Here is a 15,574-nt window from a genome sequence, read left to right as displayed (position 1 = left end):
GAAAAACAAAGCAGAATTTGTACCTCAGTTTGCTAAAATAAAGAAGTTCTAGGTCTTAGACAGCAACCCGGATAGCCTCATTAGAATGAGCTCATTCCTTCATTGTCCATTCCTCTCCTCTCTCTCCTTGCCCCACCCCCATCATGGTGTCTCATGGGGCTAAAGAGGCAGCTCATCAATTAAGAGTACTTGCTGCTCTTCCAGAAGAGCCAGGTTGGGTTCCTCAGAATTCCCTGTAACTCCAGCTCAAGGGGCTCCCACACTTCTTCCGGCCTTCACTGGCACCCACACACATGACATACAGATGCACACACAAACAATATTTTAAAAGATAAAACTAGATATTCAGTGCAGAAGAGATGTGTTAAAGGATGGGAAGTGAAGCAGAGAGGAAAGGGAGGTGGGAGAAGGGCTGGGCAGACCAACGACAGGATGTGGGAGCCTTCCGGAGCTGCCTCCATTTCTGAGAATCCTTCTCATCTCCATAGTGGGGGCTGATGGGAAGATAAGGGATCAGACCCACAGGCACTTGGTCTTGATGCATGCTCCTCACCACCACAGCTTCCTTCCCATCAGAAAATGTCAGAGTTGAGTCACGGCTTACCTTGCCAAAGACTCTGAATGTTCTTTTCAGGTAAAGACTGCGTTTCACCTCCAATGTCGGTAACAGTTGCTTGATCTTAATTGTACTGCAGTGACGTACAGATTTCTCTGTCACAAACTGGGAAGACTGAGAAATTTTTTTAAAAAAAAGTAGATTGATTTATATTGGATCAAATAATAATGTGACTGTTATTTCAGAGGGGAAAAGTCATCTATATTCACTGTGGTGGTTGCTTTTGCTCATTTAGAAGTTAAACCTGCAGCCTCTGTAGAGAGGAATGCAAAGCCGGATGTCTGGTAAACAGGCCAGGGCTTTACAGTAAGCTGGCAAGTGTCCTTCACAGTCTATCCGCATGCCTCCCCTGCCCCCAACATTCTTTCTTTCTTTTTGGTTACAGGCCAAGAAAGGAGAGGGAATCTCCCATAACGACGTTTGAACGGAGCACATTACTAGAACGCAGAAATACTTTTTTGGACAACTATTTCTCCAAGGTAAATGTTGCCATTGTAGGAAGAAGGGGGTACAGGGTTACATTGTCAGAGGGCCCTGTGACCGGCCGCACAGAGCTCTGATTGTATAGCCTAGTTCAGACTGGGACTGTGAGTGAAAGGGGGAGCGAGAGAAGAAAGGAAGGCTGTCGCAGCTTCCTGCAGCCCTCACTGAATGTGTCACCAGGAGAACCCCCATCTCCCCCTGGGAGACCACGGGGCTGGTCAGCAAGTGTGTGGGAAAGGGGGGGCAAGACTGTCTGTTTAGACTGGAAATAATTTTCATTCCTTCATGATGAAAGAGTCAAGGGATCCTAAATAAAGGTCAGATAAAGTGTGTGTTCTGCACATGTCACATGGGACGGGGGAGGGGGGTCCCAGACTTCACATCAACTAAGACATAAGTAAGAAAAGTTTTAAGAACTCTCTGTGCTTTTCTGAAAATGCACACCAAGTAACCCTTTCACAGATTTCTAAACGTCTCATTTTGAAAGGCCATGTGCTTAATGCCTGTGTTCTAAAGAGAAGCCATTGAGGGGGAGACAGGCAGTCCTTGGGACCTGCGAGGAGTGGGCTAGCCTTGTCTTACATATCCAGGGGAATAGCTGCAGGCTCTTCCTCTCTGAATCATGAGCTTAGCAGGCACTAAGGCTTAAGGGAAGCAACAGAGGCCATAGTAGCTCTGGCTCTTGTGACCCAGCTCCTAGCATCTTAATACAAACTCCTATGCAGTTCCTCTGTTGCCCTTCGTAGCGAAAGGCTATTTTCACTAAGCCCTGAGCTTTTTCAAAATGAAGCATTTCCGCCTTTTTCCTTACAAAAGTATCTGTGTGCTCATATCCAGAGGGATGAAACAATATACAGCCGGAATAAAAATCTACTTGTCAACCTTCTCTGGTTAGAAGATAATACATGGTTGGCGATCGTCCACCCTTGCTGTTCTGGAAAGCAGTTTCAGATTGGCAAGAGGAGAGTGTTCTGTCCTCCCCTCCCCCGGTGGCTCTCCTCGGAAGGCTTGTGGGAGTGTAGGCTGTACATCAGAGGAGAGCCTTGTGATACTGTTCCCTCTCCGCTCTGACAGAGAAGACATTGTTTGCTCGCTGTAATAGTCTTGGCAGGAGTCTCCGCTGTGCATACAGAATGGGGAAATGGCAGAGCAGTGGGGAAGCTCAGAATCCTAAGAAACACATCAGCTTGGGGATTTTATAAAATATGTTTTAATAGCTTCTCATTACCAAGATGCAAGTTATAATTTGGGAAACGTTTTCCTTGGCTCCTTTCTTCGCGCTGCATTATGCCTGTATTATACAGACAGGCCCTCAGAGAGCAGGGTGCCATCTCAGGCTACAGCATCAAGACTCTCCGTCCTCCCTGCGTGTGCCAGACAGCCTTAGAGGGTGCTCCTTGTGCATGAGCGCTCACATTGTTGCCAGTGACGTTAGCCTGAAACTCACAGAAACCATGTTTCCCCTAAATAAGAGAAAAGGCACAGTTAACGGTGGGCAGAGAGTAAGAGGTGCAGGGTAAGTGCCACCCACAGTGCTCCAAACCTTGAAGGCACCAACTGAAGAAGGAAACGGTCAAAGTCTCTGCAGTCTGGACTGGACGCTGCCAGGTCCCAGTTTGGAGCTTGACCTCCAGCTAGCACTGACTGTGCTTCTCCCCCAGCCTCGCCTTTATATAGGAGGACAACCCTTTGAATATTCCCAGCTGCTGCATTTTGTATGTCTTGAGATTTCTAAATGTGCAGTTGATAGTGTCGGGACCTTTATATAGGAGGACAACCCTTTGAATAGTTCCCAGCTGCTGCATTTTATACGTCTTGAGATTTCTAAATGCGCAGTTGATAGTGTCGGGTCCTGAGGCTGTTGCGACCCCTCCAGGGCTTTTGAGATCACCTGTGTAAGATTCATCCTACACAGCTAGGCCCATCTTTTACTTGACCCCGGTGACATGAGTAATACAAATTATTTGCTTTGTTGTTTTTAAACTTACAAGTATTTGTTGAAAATCTTTTTAAATATGTTTGTATTTCTATTTTTTCAAATCATATATTTTTTAATTGTTTTTAAAAAATGTTTTTTTTTGTGATTATAACATATAGAAAGAGGGCAGGAGCTGAAACACAGTAGTAGCATATATGCCTCATGTGCCTGAGGACCTCCGTTCACTCCTTAGACTCACAACCCACAATAATAAATACTAATGATGATAAATAAACTGAAGCAAGAGTAGAGGAATGCATTAATAGGACAGTGTTTGGGACCGAATAACAAGGAAATCAATAAAAATTACTAAGATTTTCAGCAACCTTCCTTTCTTGTTTCCAGCTGATGCATTTCAGTTTACCTGCTTTTAATGTCTTTTGTTGTTTCTAACAACTGGGTAGAATATGCCACTGTGCGAGGCACCTTAGAGAGCTGGGTCAGCCACTCCTGGCTGTGTCAGGTCTGTGGAGGGGCTGCTTAGATAGAAGACTGTCTGCAGCCGACCTGGAGACACCATGGCTTCCAGGAGAAGCCCACTTGTTTATCTTGAGTCTGGACCCCCCAGTAACACCGTTGTCTTCCATGGCTTCCAGGAGAAGCCCACTTGTTTCTCTTGAGTCTGGACATCCCCTCTCCCCAGTAACACCATAGTCTGTAGACTTTGGCGCCCATGGCTTCCAGGAGAAGCCCATTTGTTTCTCTTGAGTCTGAATCCCCCAGTAACACTGTAGTCTGTGAGCATATACCTTCATACCTGTGAGCACAGCTCTTCAAGAGGGACAGGATTAAGAGCTCACAGGCAGCTAGATCCTTGGACGAACCAGTATTAACTGGTTAGCTATGGTTGTCCTGAAGGGAAGACACTGAGGGTCTTGTGTGACCACTGGTGTAAGTCATCTCTGTCCACTGTGAGAAGAAATGTCTATGAAGGGAAGATACAGCAAATCTGAGCGGTGCTTTCTTGTTTAACAGACACATCTTGGCTCCTGGAAAGGGATGGGGCAAGCACTGAGGTCTTAAACTGCGGCCTGCACAGCTGATGGTTAGGATACCCATTTTACTGAAAATGAAACATAAGTTCAGAGAGGGTAAGAACGTGAGCAACAAGAACAGAGTCAGCCATGTCACCTAGCAACAGCTGTGGAATGGGCTTAGGGTGCCAGGTGCCGTACTAACCACCGCAGGGGCCCTGGGGACCACACCAGGTGCCCTGGGGACCACACCAGAGCTTGCCAAGCTTCACTTCCTTTAGATCTATAGACAACGGTCACACACACTTGGAGACAACCTTTGTCTGATTGTGTTCCCCTCTGTCGGAAAGTAATCTACAAACTCCTCCTGTCTAAAGTGGACAGAAGATATAATCATTTAAAACAAAATGCCAGCCATGTCCTTCACGGCCCTCCATGGGTCCATTACCCTCTCCGCTGCTGGGAGATGAAGCTCCTTGTGGCAGCAGACTTGTCACCTTCGAGAGCACCCTCAGCTGAGGCTGATGTGTCAGGAGATAAACATGTGGCCATCTCTGTCCTCCACTTGATTCCTAGGGTCTCGTCTTAACCCAGAACCTCCCAAGGCGTGTTCCAAGGAGTCTTCATAGGTGCAGCTTCTAACCATGGCCCCAAAGAAAAGAGAGATGTTTTGCAGATACAAGTTAGAGAGGATTAAGTTGATTCACTTGTTATAAGACTTGCTCAGAACTTTCTTGTGACTCTCTAATCTAATAATCTTGTGAGGTGTGGCCTGGAGAGTTTCCCTCCGGTGGGGGGAAGTATTTCTCGGCATCTCTCGGACAGTACCATCCTAAAGAACAGGAGGGGAAAGAGTCTCCTGAACCGGAGGCCACCATGTGCTAACTAAAACTCATAAACTCCTTCTAGGATCCCTGCCTTGCAGTCAGACTTTGAAACAATAGCCACTGAGCCCTGGGCTTTCTCATCTGTGAAATATGCCACATAGAACTGGATTATTTCCAAGCTCTCTGTATCTTTATTACCTGGGGACTGTTGATTACATGCCCTATTCCAGAGCACACGGTACCCAGCACATGGCGAGGAAAGCATGGCAGGAGTGAAATGAGGTACAGGGAAAAGGGGGGCGGGGGGGTTGCCGGAATACAGATGCAGTGTGCAAGATCCTGGGCGGTGGCTCTGATAGAAACAGGTTTTATTTTATTTTATGAACAGTTTGAAAGGGAGCTGTGTCCTTTGCTTCATGATTAATGATGTTCTAAACCCAAACAATTAAACATTCCCAGGAGAAACAACTGTCCCAGTTTTGAGACCAAATTTTTTTCCATAGTCCTTTGGGTAGCGATTTTGGCTCTGCTGCAAGACCTGGGACCTCAGCAGGTGTGAGCCACAGGAGGCTGTCCTGCATTGCCCTCTTGCCGGAGCTCCTGGACCATGCAGCCATGCTTGTGTGTGTGATGTGTGAGTCTTGACTGGCTGAGTCTGAGGGATTCTCTAAAGCCTGGGGAGCTGTGTGACAGAAAGCCCCAGGTCCCAGGAAATGCTGTCAATGGCAAAGCATGCTAGCCTGACTTTTAAACTGGCCCTTGCTTTCAGGACTCCCATTTTGTTCCCATGTTCTCAGGACCCCATCTTCTTTCCCTTCACTCTGTAATTTCTTATGATGTGCCTGGGCCTAGACTAGCAAGTTCTTCCCAGAAGCCACGCCACAGAAATCCCTGGGATTCTTCATGTCCAGGATGTACACATTTCCTCATGCTAGCGATGGTGCTAACATGGATCAAGCCCAATCGCTGTTTTTAAAGAACTGATAAATGAAATGATGACCTAGATGTTTAAGAAAGTAATAATGTTTGAGAAAGGTGTTTTGGAATGTGTCAACAGAGAAAATCAGGTGAGCAAACACACTTTTTCCTTAGGGTTTGTATAAACATTCAAATTTCTCCTCTCCATTTTCTGTAGTTTTCAATATCAGTTAAAAGTGGTTTCTTTATACATATATGGATAGCCACTTGTTGACAGTGAACATTAGGAGGCATTGCTCTCGCCACATTACCTTCTGCAGTTGCATGCTCAGAAATTGTACATAGTTCTCAGGACTTGGGGAAGAGAGAGAGAGTAATAACACAATACGTACAAATTTCAGGTACACGCATAGCTAAATCAGCAGCCACCACAGCATTCATAACTGCTTGCCTTGCAACTTGCTTAAGACCAAGTGTATCATCATTCAGTCATAGATCACGAGGGATGCACATATCAGGGAGGTCACACAAGCCCACAACCCACCCTGCAGACTGGTGAAACCCATGGTCACACAGATGGCCCTGATTAAACTCAACAGATCACAGATGAGACACAAAATGTAACCCAATAGTGGTGGCGCACACCTTTAATCGCAACACTCAGGAGGTAGAGGCAGGCAGATCTCTGGGTTCCAGGACAGCCAGGGCTACACACAGAAACTCTGTCTCAAAAAACAAACAAACATCACAAAAGCATAAATGTGAAAAAGACACTTATATAGAGAATTAACATGGATGGAGAGACCTAGGAAAGGGTGGGAGTGAGAGGAACCAGAATGCATTTTATATGTAGTTGTAAGCTTGTCAAAGAAAATTAATTGGATATGTATGTGTGTGTGCCAAAAGCTTTTTGCCAGGTTATTTTATTTTGTTATTAACCACAGAAAAATTTTGTAAATTCAATATTTTTGTCCAAATTCAAGATACCATAATGATAGTTATTATAAACAACTTTTATCTATTTTAGTAACATGAGATATTAAATGTAGCTTGAAAATTACATTCTTAGTTCCTAAACCAAGAATATTTAGCATAATTAACATTTCAAACCTGTTTGGTGGTGCTGGAGAGATGACTCAGTGGTTCGGAGCACTTGTTGCTCTGGCAAAAGATCCAGGTACAGTTTCCAGCACCACATGGCCACTCGTTCCAGGGGGTCCAAAGCCTCTCCTGACTTCTTCAGACACCACACATGCATGCAGTGCACAGACATACATAACATGCATGCGGAGCACAGACATACATACAGGCATGCGGTGCACAGACATACATACAGGCATGCGGTGCACAGACATACATACAGGCATGCGGTGCACAGACATACATACAGGCATGCGGTGCACAGACATACATACAGGCATGCAGTGCACAGACATACATACAGGCATGCGGTGCACAGACATACATACAGGCACGTGGTGCACAGACATACATACAGGCATGCGGTGCACAGACATACATACAGGCATGCAGTGCACAGACATACACACATGCATGTAGTGCACATACATACAGGCAAAGCATTCACGCTCATAGAATAAATCTTTTTTAAAAGGTATTTTAATTTGTCAAGTATGCATTCCATTGCAAAATAGATTTAAGATTTATTTACCTTTCTGTATATGAGCCTTTTGCCTGCATGTATGTCTATGCACCACATGTGTACATGGTGTTCATGGAGGCTAAAGGAGGGTACCAGATGCCTGGAACCGGAGTTATAGGTGGTTCTTATCCCCCAACTTGGTGCTGAGCATTGAACCTTGGTCCTCTGTGTGTGTGTGTGTGTGTGCGCGTGTGCGTGCGTGCGTGTGTGTGTGTGTGTGTGTGTGTGTGTGTTTCTGCACCATCAGGGATTGAACTCAGGGTCTCACACGGGTGAGGCAAGTGTTCTTCCACTGAGCTGTAGCCCCAACTCCAATCTTACCATTCTTATGATCCGTCAAGTCCAGTTACTTTATTACTATATCTGTATAATGGATGACTGATTTAAAACGGGTAGCCTCTTAAAATTGTAATTGGATATGAGGCCTAATCAGTTGCAGAGGAAATCCTAAAGTCCACTGGGATAGTCATTTTCTTAAAGAAAATGTCATGAAGCTGTGCTCACAACACCGCTACCCCATCCATGCCAATCTCCTGGAGTTTTCTGTCCAAGGAATGACCTCTTCAGATGAATAAGGCCTTAGATGTCTTTGCAAATCCCTACACTATTTATGTTCTCTTTACATATGACAGAGAGACCCACACTGTTTTTGAAATGCCAATCAGAAACCAGTGACACTTCTTCATTTATTGTTCTTTTTAGCATAAAAAGATTTCCCAAGAATTTCTACATTCCATTAACATATCTTAGTTTTCCTTCCTTTATGCCTTTGGGCACTAGGGTGTTGTTAGGATCTCCTTATTTGGCAGGCTTATCAGTTTTGAAATTCTGTCTTTATTCATTTCTTCCATCATAGTAGGTAAAGTTTACACCTACTACTGCATTCAACACCACTAACGAAGTTCGGAATTATTTAACTTGGACTCCCCTGTCTTCCTAGAAGGTTAGTTGACTCTCCTTGTTAATTTAAAGCCCACCTGTCGTCACAGCACTGTTTAACAAAGTTAGTATCTAAAGAAGTATTCATTGGGCAGGACAGCAACAGACAAGCCCATTCGGTGAAGTATCTCTTACATTGCACTAACTGAAGTAAACTACAGCATTTCCTGGAATTATAACTAGTTGTCGTTTTCAAACTTTGAAAGAACAGTTCATTAGTACTGGGGGAGAAAAGATGTTAAAGTGCTATGCTCGGCAGCCTGGAGGATGCTCTTAGCCTTTGGATTTCCCATTTATAGTACGGCATCACTCAGAGCAGAATGATTGGCATCTCTATACGGGACACCAACACTTTAGCATTCTCGGTTGTGACCTGACAACTCACGTCAGAGTCGGATGAATCAATCTTGTTTGGGAAATGATCACTGAGTCACTGTGGGCTTTAAGAACATAAAATTCCTCAAGCCGGTGATGACAAATGATAGAGTAGTATCACGGTCGCGTGGGAAATGCCTGCTGTTTCCTCCACTCTGTCCTACCCCTTGCTTTTTAGGTTTTGATGATCCGTGTTAACATCAGAGCCCGTGTGTCAGGTCCTTCCAAATGTCACCTTCTTTTTGACTTAACCTTTCTCCTGCCCACAGTGTATTTCTCATAATTAAGACTTGAGATTACTTCATTAGCATGTGCCCTTTTCCTTCATAGAAGAGAACAGGAGTGAGTAATCTGTAGGACTGCAGCCTTTGTACCCCAGGGGAAACACACTCATGCCCATTCATTCCCTCCCTGTCACACCCAGAGGAGTGAGTGCGCCTCCCATTCCTGGGAGAGAAGAGAGACAACTAAATGCAATGCACCATCCTGGGAAGGGTCCCGGGACAAAAAGACAATCTCTAGAGCCCTTGTGTCCCAGCACTTGAAAGATGGAAACAGGAAGATTGCTTCCCGTCCAAGGCCAACCACGCCTACAGAATGAGACTCTTGTCTTCAGAAACATTAGATAAATTCTAAGAGAATTAAATGATAACACTGTGCCAATGTTAGTTGATAGGTTATAGCATGCTAATATAAGAAGCTAGTGATGGGCTGGAAAAAGTAGAACAGATACTTTTTTAAGCTGACAAAGTAAACTGCTGTACTTGTCTTCAGCCTACTTTGTAAGAACCAGCGTAGAAAGTGATCATTTCTCCCCTCACTAAAATCCTCCACTGAACATAACCATGCAAAGGCTGGAACCAGCTCTAGTCCTGCAGCCCGATTGTGTGCAGTGAAATACTCTCCCGATGCCGGAGAGAGGACGTAGACACAGACATCCAGGCGTGATTCCCAGACATGGGGTGGAGCACCGCTGGTCGTCTCTTGACCTTGTTTCCTGTCTGTGGAGTCAGGTCTGGGAATGTTTGTCCTATGATTCAGAATATTATCTTAGAAGTGCATTTGTAAATGTAGCCACAGAATTTATTAAGGATGAAATGTTGATATTAAAGTGAATTGTATATATTGTACACTCTATAACAAGATTTTTTGTAATTTTTGGTACTTTTGAACTCTTATCCTAAAACAGTTATGATTTTGAAAGTGACATTAGTGACATGCGAGAGTCACTCTCACACCAGGAAGATGAAACTGCTCTCTTCGATATCCCCATGTTGAAGCTGAACCTAAAATTAAAATCCAAATACCACATGGTAGTTTCATTTGTGATAAGATGGCTTTATTCACACAGTGATGGTATTTTCAGAGAAAGGGTTTAGATTATTGTGCTTTCAGACTGCACTTAAATGAGCATTAGCTACAGTGTTTTTTAATGCAGTCGGTAGTGTTATGTGTTATTTAAGTTAGGTCAATAAAATCTTCAACGCCCATTTATGTTGGGGCTTTTAGGACATTTTGGGTTCGCATTATGCTTAGAGTTAATCATAGGGGCATTCCTTGTCTAGTAATTATTTTTTAATTCCTCCAGAGCCTGTCATTATCTAGTATAGGAAATTCTCTTCCAGTTGTTGTACAGCAGTGCCGAGTTCTGATTACAGGCATATTAAAGAGGTTTTGTTATAATTACCTGAGATGTTAAATCCCGTAGTGGCGGTGAGGGAAGGGAAACTGTGCAAGGCTGACTACTCAGGTCACCCACAGGTTTTTAGTGTCCCCACATGCAAGCTGTACCCCAGAACTAATTAGTCCAGGCTTTTCTTTACAGCTCCTACGTGTTTCTAATGCGCAACCGGTAGTGATAAGCAGGACCCCTCCAAGGCGGCCCCATCACAGAATGTTCCTGCTGTGTGTGACTGTGTGGCTTCAGCTGGGGAACCCAGGAGGACATAGTTTCAAAGAGAAAGACCCTTGCCAGCATTCCAACAAACAGCAGCTTGTGGCTTACCCTACACTCCATTCAGTAGACACTAGACGCCAGGAGAGGTGGTCCTGACTTTGAAGCCATGGCTCTTGTGTGATGCAGGCTTTGCCTTGTTCTGCTCGCCACCTTCCTTCCGGCACAGGGTCACTAGCAACTGACAGTTAAAGAGCACCTGCTAGTGTCAGAGCCCATGCTAATGATGATCTTACTCCATAAAGCCACAGAGGCCTCAAGCTCAATCTCCAGAGCCTCCATTATGGAAAGAAATCCAGAGTTCTGGTTTGTGAGGAAACAAATCTTACTGACTAGTTTGTCACTACATCATCTGTTCATTTTGTTAATAAAAGAACTCAAAACTCAATCAAAAGTAAGGCTTAAAAGAAAAATACAAATGATCTCTTATACCTGAAGTAAACTAGAAAAAGTAAAAATCCTTGTCTTGCCTTAGGGTGACCATTTTTCTGGCTTTTTATCCTGTGGAACAGTCAGCTGGAGTGTGTGTATGTGTGTGTGTGTGTATGTGTGTGTGTGTGTGTCTGTCTGTCTGTCTGTCTATCTGTCTATCTGTCTGTCTATCTATACTCTTGTCAGTCTGACTTAGCTCCTTCTAGCTGGGATGTGCTCCCATACTTGGGCTTCAGCTGAGACACACTAGCTGACAGAGCTCCACTCTCTGAATCCCTCAGCAAGACATGGGAGACTTGTTGGAAGCTTTCCTTTGAGAATACAAGACGTCTCAGACTTCCCAGAACTGAAACATTGATATGTGCTGTGTCCCTTGGCCAAAGCAAGTCAGGCAGCGAGTCCGCGTTCAGGGGATGAACAAGCACATTTCATCTCCCGGTAACAGGCACTGGACCGGCTGGCACGCTGCGAAAGGCCAGGACAGCAAACAGTGGGCACTGTGCTGCTTTCCCTGTCACCCAGAGGATAGGAAAAAGAAATTCTCTCTTCAAATATGAGAGAGTCCAAGAAGTGGTTACATCTGAGCAGATTTCAAAAGCAGAAAATTCATTTCAGGTACTAAGAATAGCAAGAACAAGACCCAAGTTGCAGTTTCTTTAGACACAGGAATTGTGCAGTCCTCAGACACAGGAAGCATGTCTAACCTGGCACAGAGGACACCACATATGGGCTCCCAAGTCTGGACCTGATGCGACCTGAAAGCTATGCCCATATGTCGGATGTGATAACCTGATGATAGACTTCACCGTGTGCCCGCTGGTGGGGCATGGACAAGCAGCATTGCCTGTGTTCAGTACACAGGTCAGCAGTGTGTCTGTTAGCCTTTGCTGTGTAACAAGGACCCCACAACTTGACAGTTTGCAGACTGTCACTTCTTTAAAGTGGCTAAAGAAGCCACTTCTTTAGCTCCTGGTTCTAGGCCCTTTTCGTTTGTGCTAGCTTACCTGGGCACCTCTGACCCTCTGGGTTTTACACAAGCCCCCCATCCTCCCGCACCCAATATATCTCTCTGAGTCCAGAGGTCTGACGCCCCTGGGTTTTACACAAGTGCCCCCCATCCCCCTGCACCCAGCTATCTCTCTCTGAGTCCAGAGGTCTGACCCTCTGGGTTTTACACAAGCGCCCCCTCATCCCCCCGCACCCAGCTATCTCTCTGAATCCAGAGGTTTACTGGATTTGAGAATCCTGGGCAACTGGGCCCAAGTCTATGCACACTTAGTCTGGGCACTGAAGCATGCCCAGCTTGGCTCAGAATGGACATGCTGTTGCTCCCGCTGCTTTGCACAGGTAGAAGGGAATCAAAACACCAGCCCAGAGTAGAGAAACAACTACTTTTCACTGGAAAGCACTACATACAAAGTCGCATTACAAGCAGCGAGGATACAGGAAGGGAAGGACTTGGGGCCATCTGTGATCTCTCCCACCTACCTCACAAACCCATGAAGGATGAGTTAAATAGAGTTTCTTTTTTCTTCTACATGAGGCTCCAAGTGCCAAAGCACCTGGCAAATTGTTCAATACCTGGAAACTGTTAACCTTTTCTTAGATGTATTAAAAATCAGATCTTTATCTAAATTGATTTTTTAAAGAATTTTTTAATACAGTCTTTTCTCATTTTACATAGCTATGCCCGTTTGCATCCCCTACCCCACCCCAACCTCATCCACTCTTCAGAGTCAGGCTTCCCATGGGGAGTCAACAAAGACTGACCCTTCACTTCGAGGCAGGACCAAACCTCCCCCCTACCCCCCATATCTAGGCTGAGCAAGGTCTCCCTCCAAAGAGAATGTGCTCCTAGCCCCCAGTTCAAGCACTAGGGACAAATCCTGGTCCCACTGCCAGTGGAGCCACAGACTGTCCAAGCCTCACGGCTGTCCCCACACTCAGTGGGCCTAGTTTGGTCCTGTGCAGGTCCCCTGCTGTCGGTGCAGAGTCAGTGAGCTCTGCCTTTTTTTTAAAAAAGTATCAGCTGAGCCCTCATTAAGGCGTACTCAGGGAAGTCAAGTGTCCTGCAGCCTTCTCCGCCTAGAAGCATAATAGATAAGGAAGGTTGCTCTGAGAACCTGAGCAGCTCAGTTCAGGGTCAGGGATGGTCATTTGATGGGGCCAGCGGGATCTTGGTGGCAGTCAACACAGGGAGAGAACCAGAAACAGTAAAATGTGGTATTTCATCTCCCAAGCTATCAAAGGTCTTTCATAATGGGTAAGAACCCATTTCAAAACCTGGGCCCTTAATAAACCTTTATTGATTTATTTCACTATTGTAAGTATTTTCATCAAACCTCTTAAGGCCTGCACAGTTCCAGATTGATCCATAAATTGCACACAAACCCTGTGCATCTCATTGAGCGAAGGTTATTTCTCTGGCAACTAGAATACCTAATTAGTGATATGGGTGGAAAAAATCTGCCTGTTTTGAAATGAATAAAACATCAAAGGCTATTAAGAAATGCATAAAGGACCAGGAATGTGTCTCCGTGGGTAGTGTTTTCTGTACAGAGGTAAGGACCTGAGTCTGGACTCCCCAGCAGCGGATAAAGTCCGGGATGGCTGCATGTGTACCTGTGACCTCAGTGCTGGAGGGAGGCTGGAGACAGCTCACTGGGTTTGCTGGGGTTTGCTGGCCTTCTGCACAGCCAAAACTGCAAGCTCCAAGGTCAGTGAGAAACCCTGCCTCAAGAGAATGAGGCAGAGAGCTACAGAAGACCTAACATTGTCTTCTGGCCTTTGCAGGGATAGGTGCACACACACACGTGTGTGCATATACACCCCTCTGCACACAACACATGAATGCATACTGTAGATTCATTAAGGAGTCTGCCTTTTATAGTGATGAGAATTTTAAACCCCTAAAACAGATGCCATGTGGTGGGATCTCTGCCACTCACTCCAGCCTGGTTCACCCAAACCACCATTTCCAGAAGTGCCAAGGCTGCCTGGAGGGCCTGCGTCTTCCTCTCGTTGGCATCGCTGTCAAACACTGAGCATTTTGTTCCTCTTGTGATTTTAGGAAGTCCTCGGAGCAGAGTGACTAAGAGATTCTGCAGACCACAGAGGGGAGTCCGAAGCTGTAGGTCTCAGCTCTGCTGCCTCTGCACCAACAATCGCCTAGTGGCTATTCTATTACGTTGGTGGTCTGTAGAGTGTCCGCAACCATGTAGATGTTGAATCCTAGAAACTCAGGGTATCAGAAAGAAAAGGGACTTGGAGTCGGATGTTCAAAGCTACCCAGCACAGGGGGTTAGCGTCTGCTTTTAAAGCCCACTTGTCTCATCTGCCTCTACCGCCCTTTCCCAGTGAGCCGCAGAGGCACGCAGGTCAGTCGTCTGGAGGGCTTCGGTGCCCTGGTGAGAGAGTTCATTCTGAACATCTAGTGTTTGCTTTTAAAATAATGTTTTATGGACCACGTAATGGAGCACCTCACACAGTACTGCTTTGTCTGCTCCACAAGTCTGACAGTGATTTCTGGTTTGTAAAATTCATGTTGGCAAGGAAAGTGCTTTTGTTGATACTGGTAGGCCATCTGGGCTTCAGATTCTAAACTGGGTGAGTCTATTTATACATCTTTAGGGGGAAATCCATATTTTTGACATGTGTTTACAAAACTAGAAGTGGCATATAGAACGATGAGCCCAAGATAAGAGAACTTTATCCTGGTAAGCCCTACAAATATATTAAATTACTACAAGCATTGTAAGTAATTTTTTTAGATGAAAGTATCTGGAACTAGATCTCCAGGATCCCTGAATGGAATAAGGTTTTCAGTATTAACACTTTGTATTAAGTGCATATGTTGAAGTCTGTTTGAAGCTGTACAGATGAAAGCCATCCTTGAGTTTAGTGAGTGTTCCATTCCCTAAGTTTTAGGTTTCTGGCCTTTGCAGGGATAGGTGCGCCTACGCACGTGTGTGCATACATACACACGTACACACACAGAGCTACCATTTCCACACTCTCATATTAAGTAGTTCACTCCTATTCTACTGTCACCTTTAGAGATCTCCCTCTCTCCCTCTTCTGCTACTTCCTTCTCCTGCCACCCTCTCTTCTCCCTTCCCTCCCTCCCTCCCTCCCCTCCCTCCCTCTCCTTCAGCTTCTTTCTCCCTCCTTCCCACTCTGAGACAGGCCTCATATAGTCTAGATTGTCCTCGGATATACTATGTTGCCACAGCTAGTCCTAAATTCATGATCCTCCTACACTCAACACCTATGTGCTAGAATTCCAGACACGTACCATGCCCAGAGTGGCACCCAGCATCTAGTATGGGTAGTGTTGAATAATGCCACCTCCTCCTCCCACTCTGCTGCTTCACAGCCATCAAAGTCAAAGCTCCGTATTTTCTGTTTCGTCTCTC

The 15,574-nt window shown here is 45.3% G+C and overlaps 1 protein-coding gene across 2 annotated transcripts in view; it reads left to right on the top strand.

Moving 5' to 3' along the window:
* Nucleotides 1-15,574, top strand: part of Pag1 (phosphoprotein membrane anchor with glycosphingolipid microdomains 1) — a 149,876-nt gene that overhangs the window by 91,465 nt on the left and 42,837 nt on the right. The window contains exon 1 of one of the 2 annotated variants that reach the window (XM_048419803.3): nucleotides 1,002-1,095. The exons of the other annotated variant lie outside the window; for it this stretch is intronic. The gene's annotated coding sequence lies outside the window, so the exon portion shown is untranslated. Of the gene's footprint in view, nucleotides 1-1,001; nucleotides 1,096-15,574 lie in introns of those variants that run through there. 2 annotated transcript variants of the gene reach the window in all.

This window comes from Myodes glareolus, chromosome 16 (genome assembly GCF_982192425.1).
Source record: "Myodes glareolus chromosome 16, mMyoGla1.1, whole genome shotgun sequence".
In the NCBI taxonomy this organism is placed as follows: domain Eukaryota; kingdom Metazoa; phylum Chordata; class Mammalia; order Rodentia; family Cricetidae; genus Myodes; species Myodes glareolus.
This window is presented reverse-complemented; position numbering and strand designations above follow the sequence as displayed.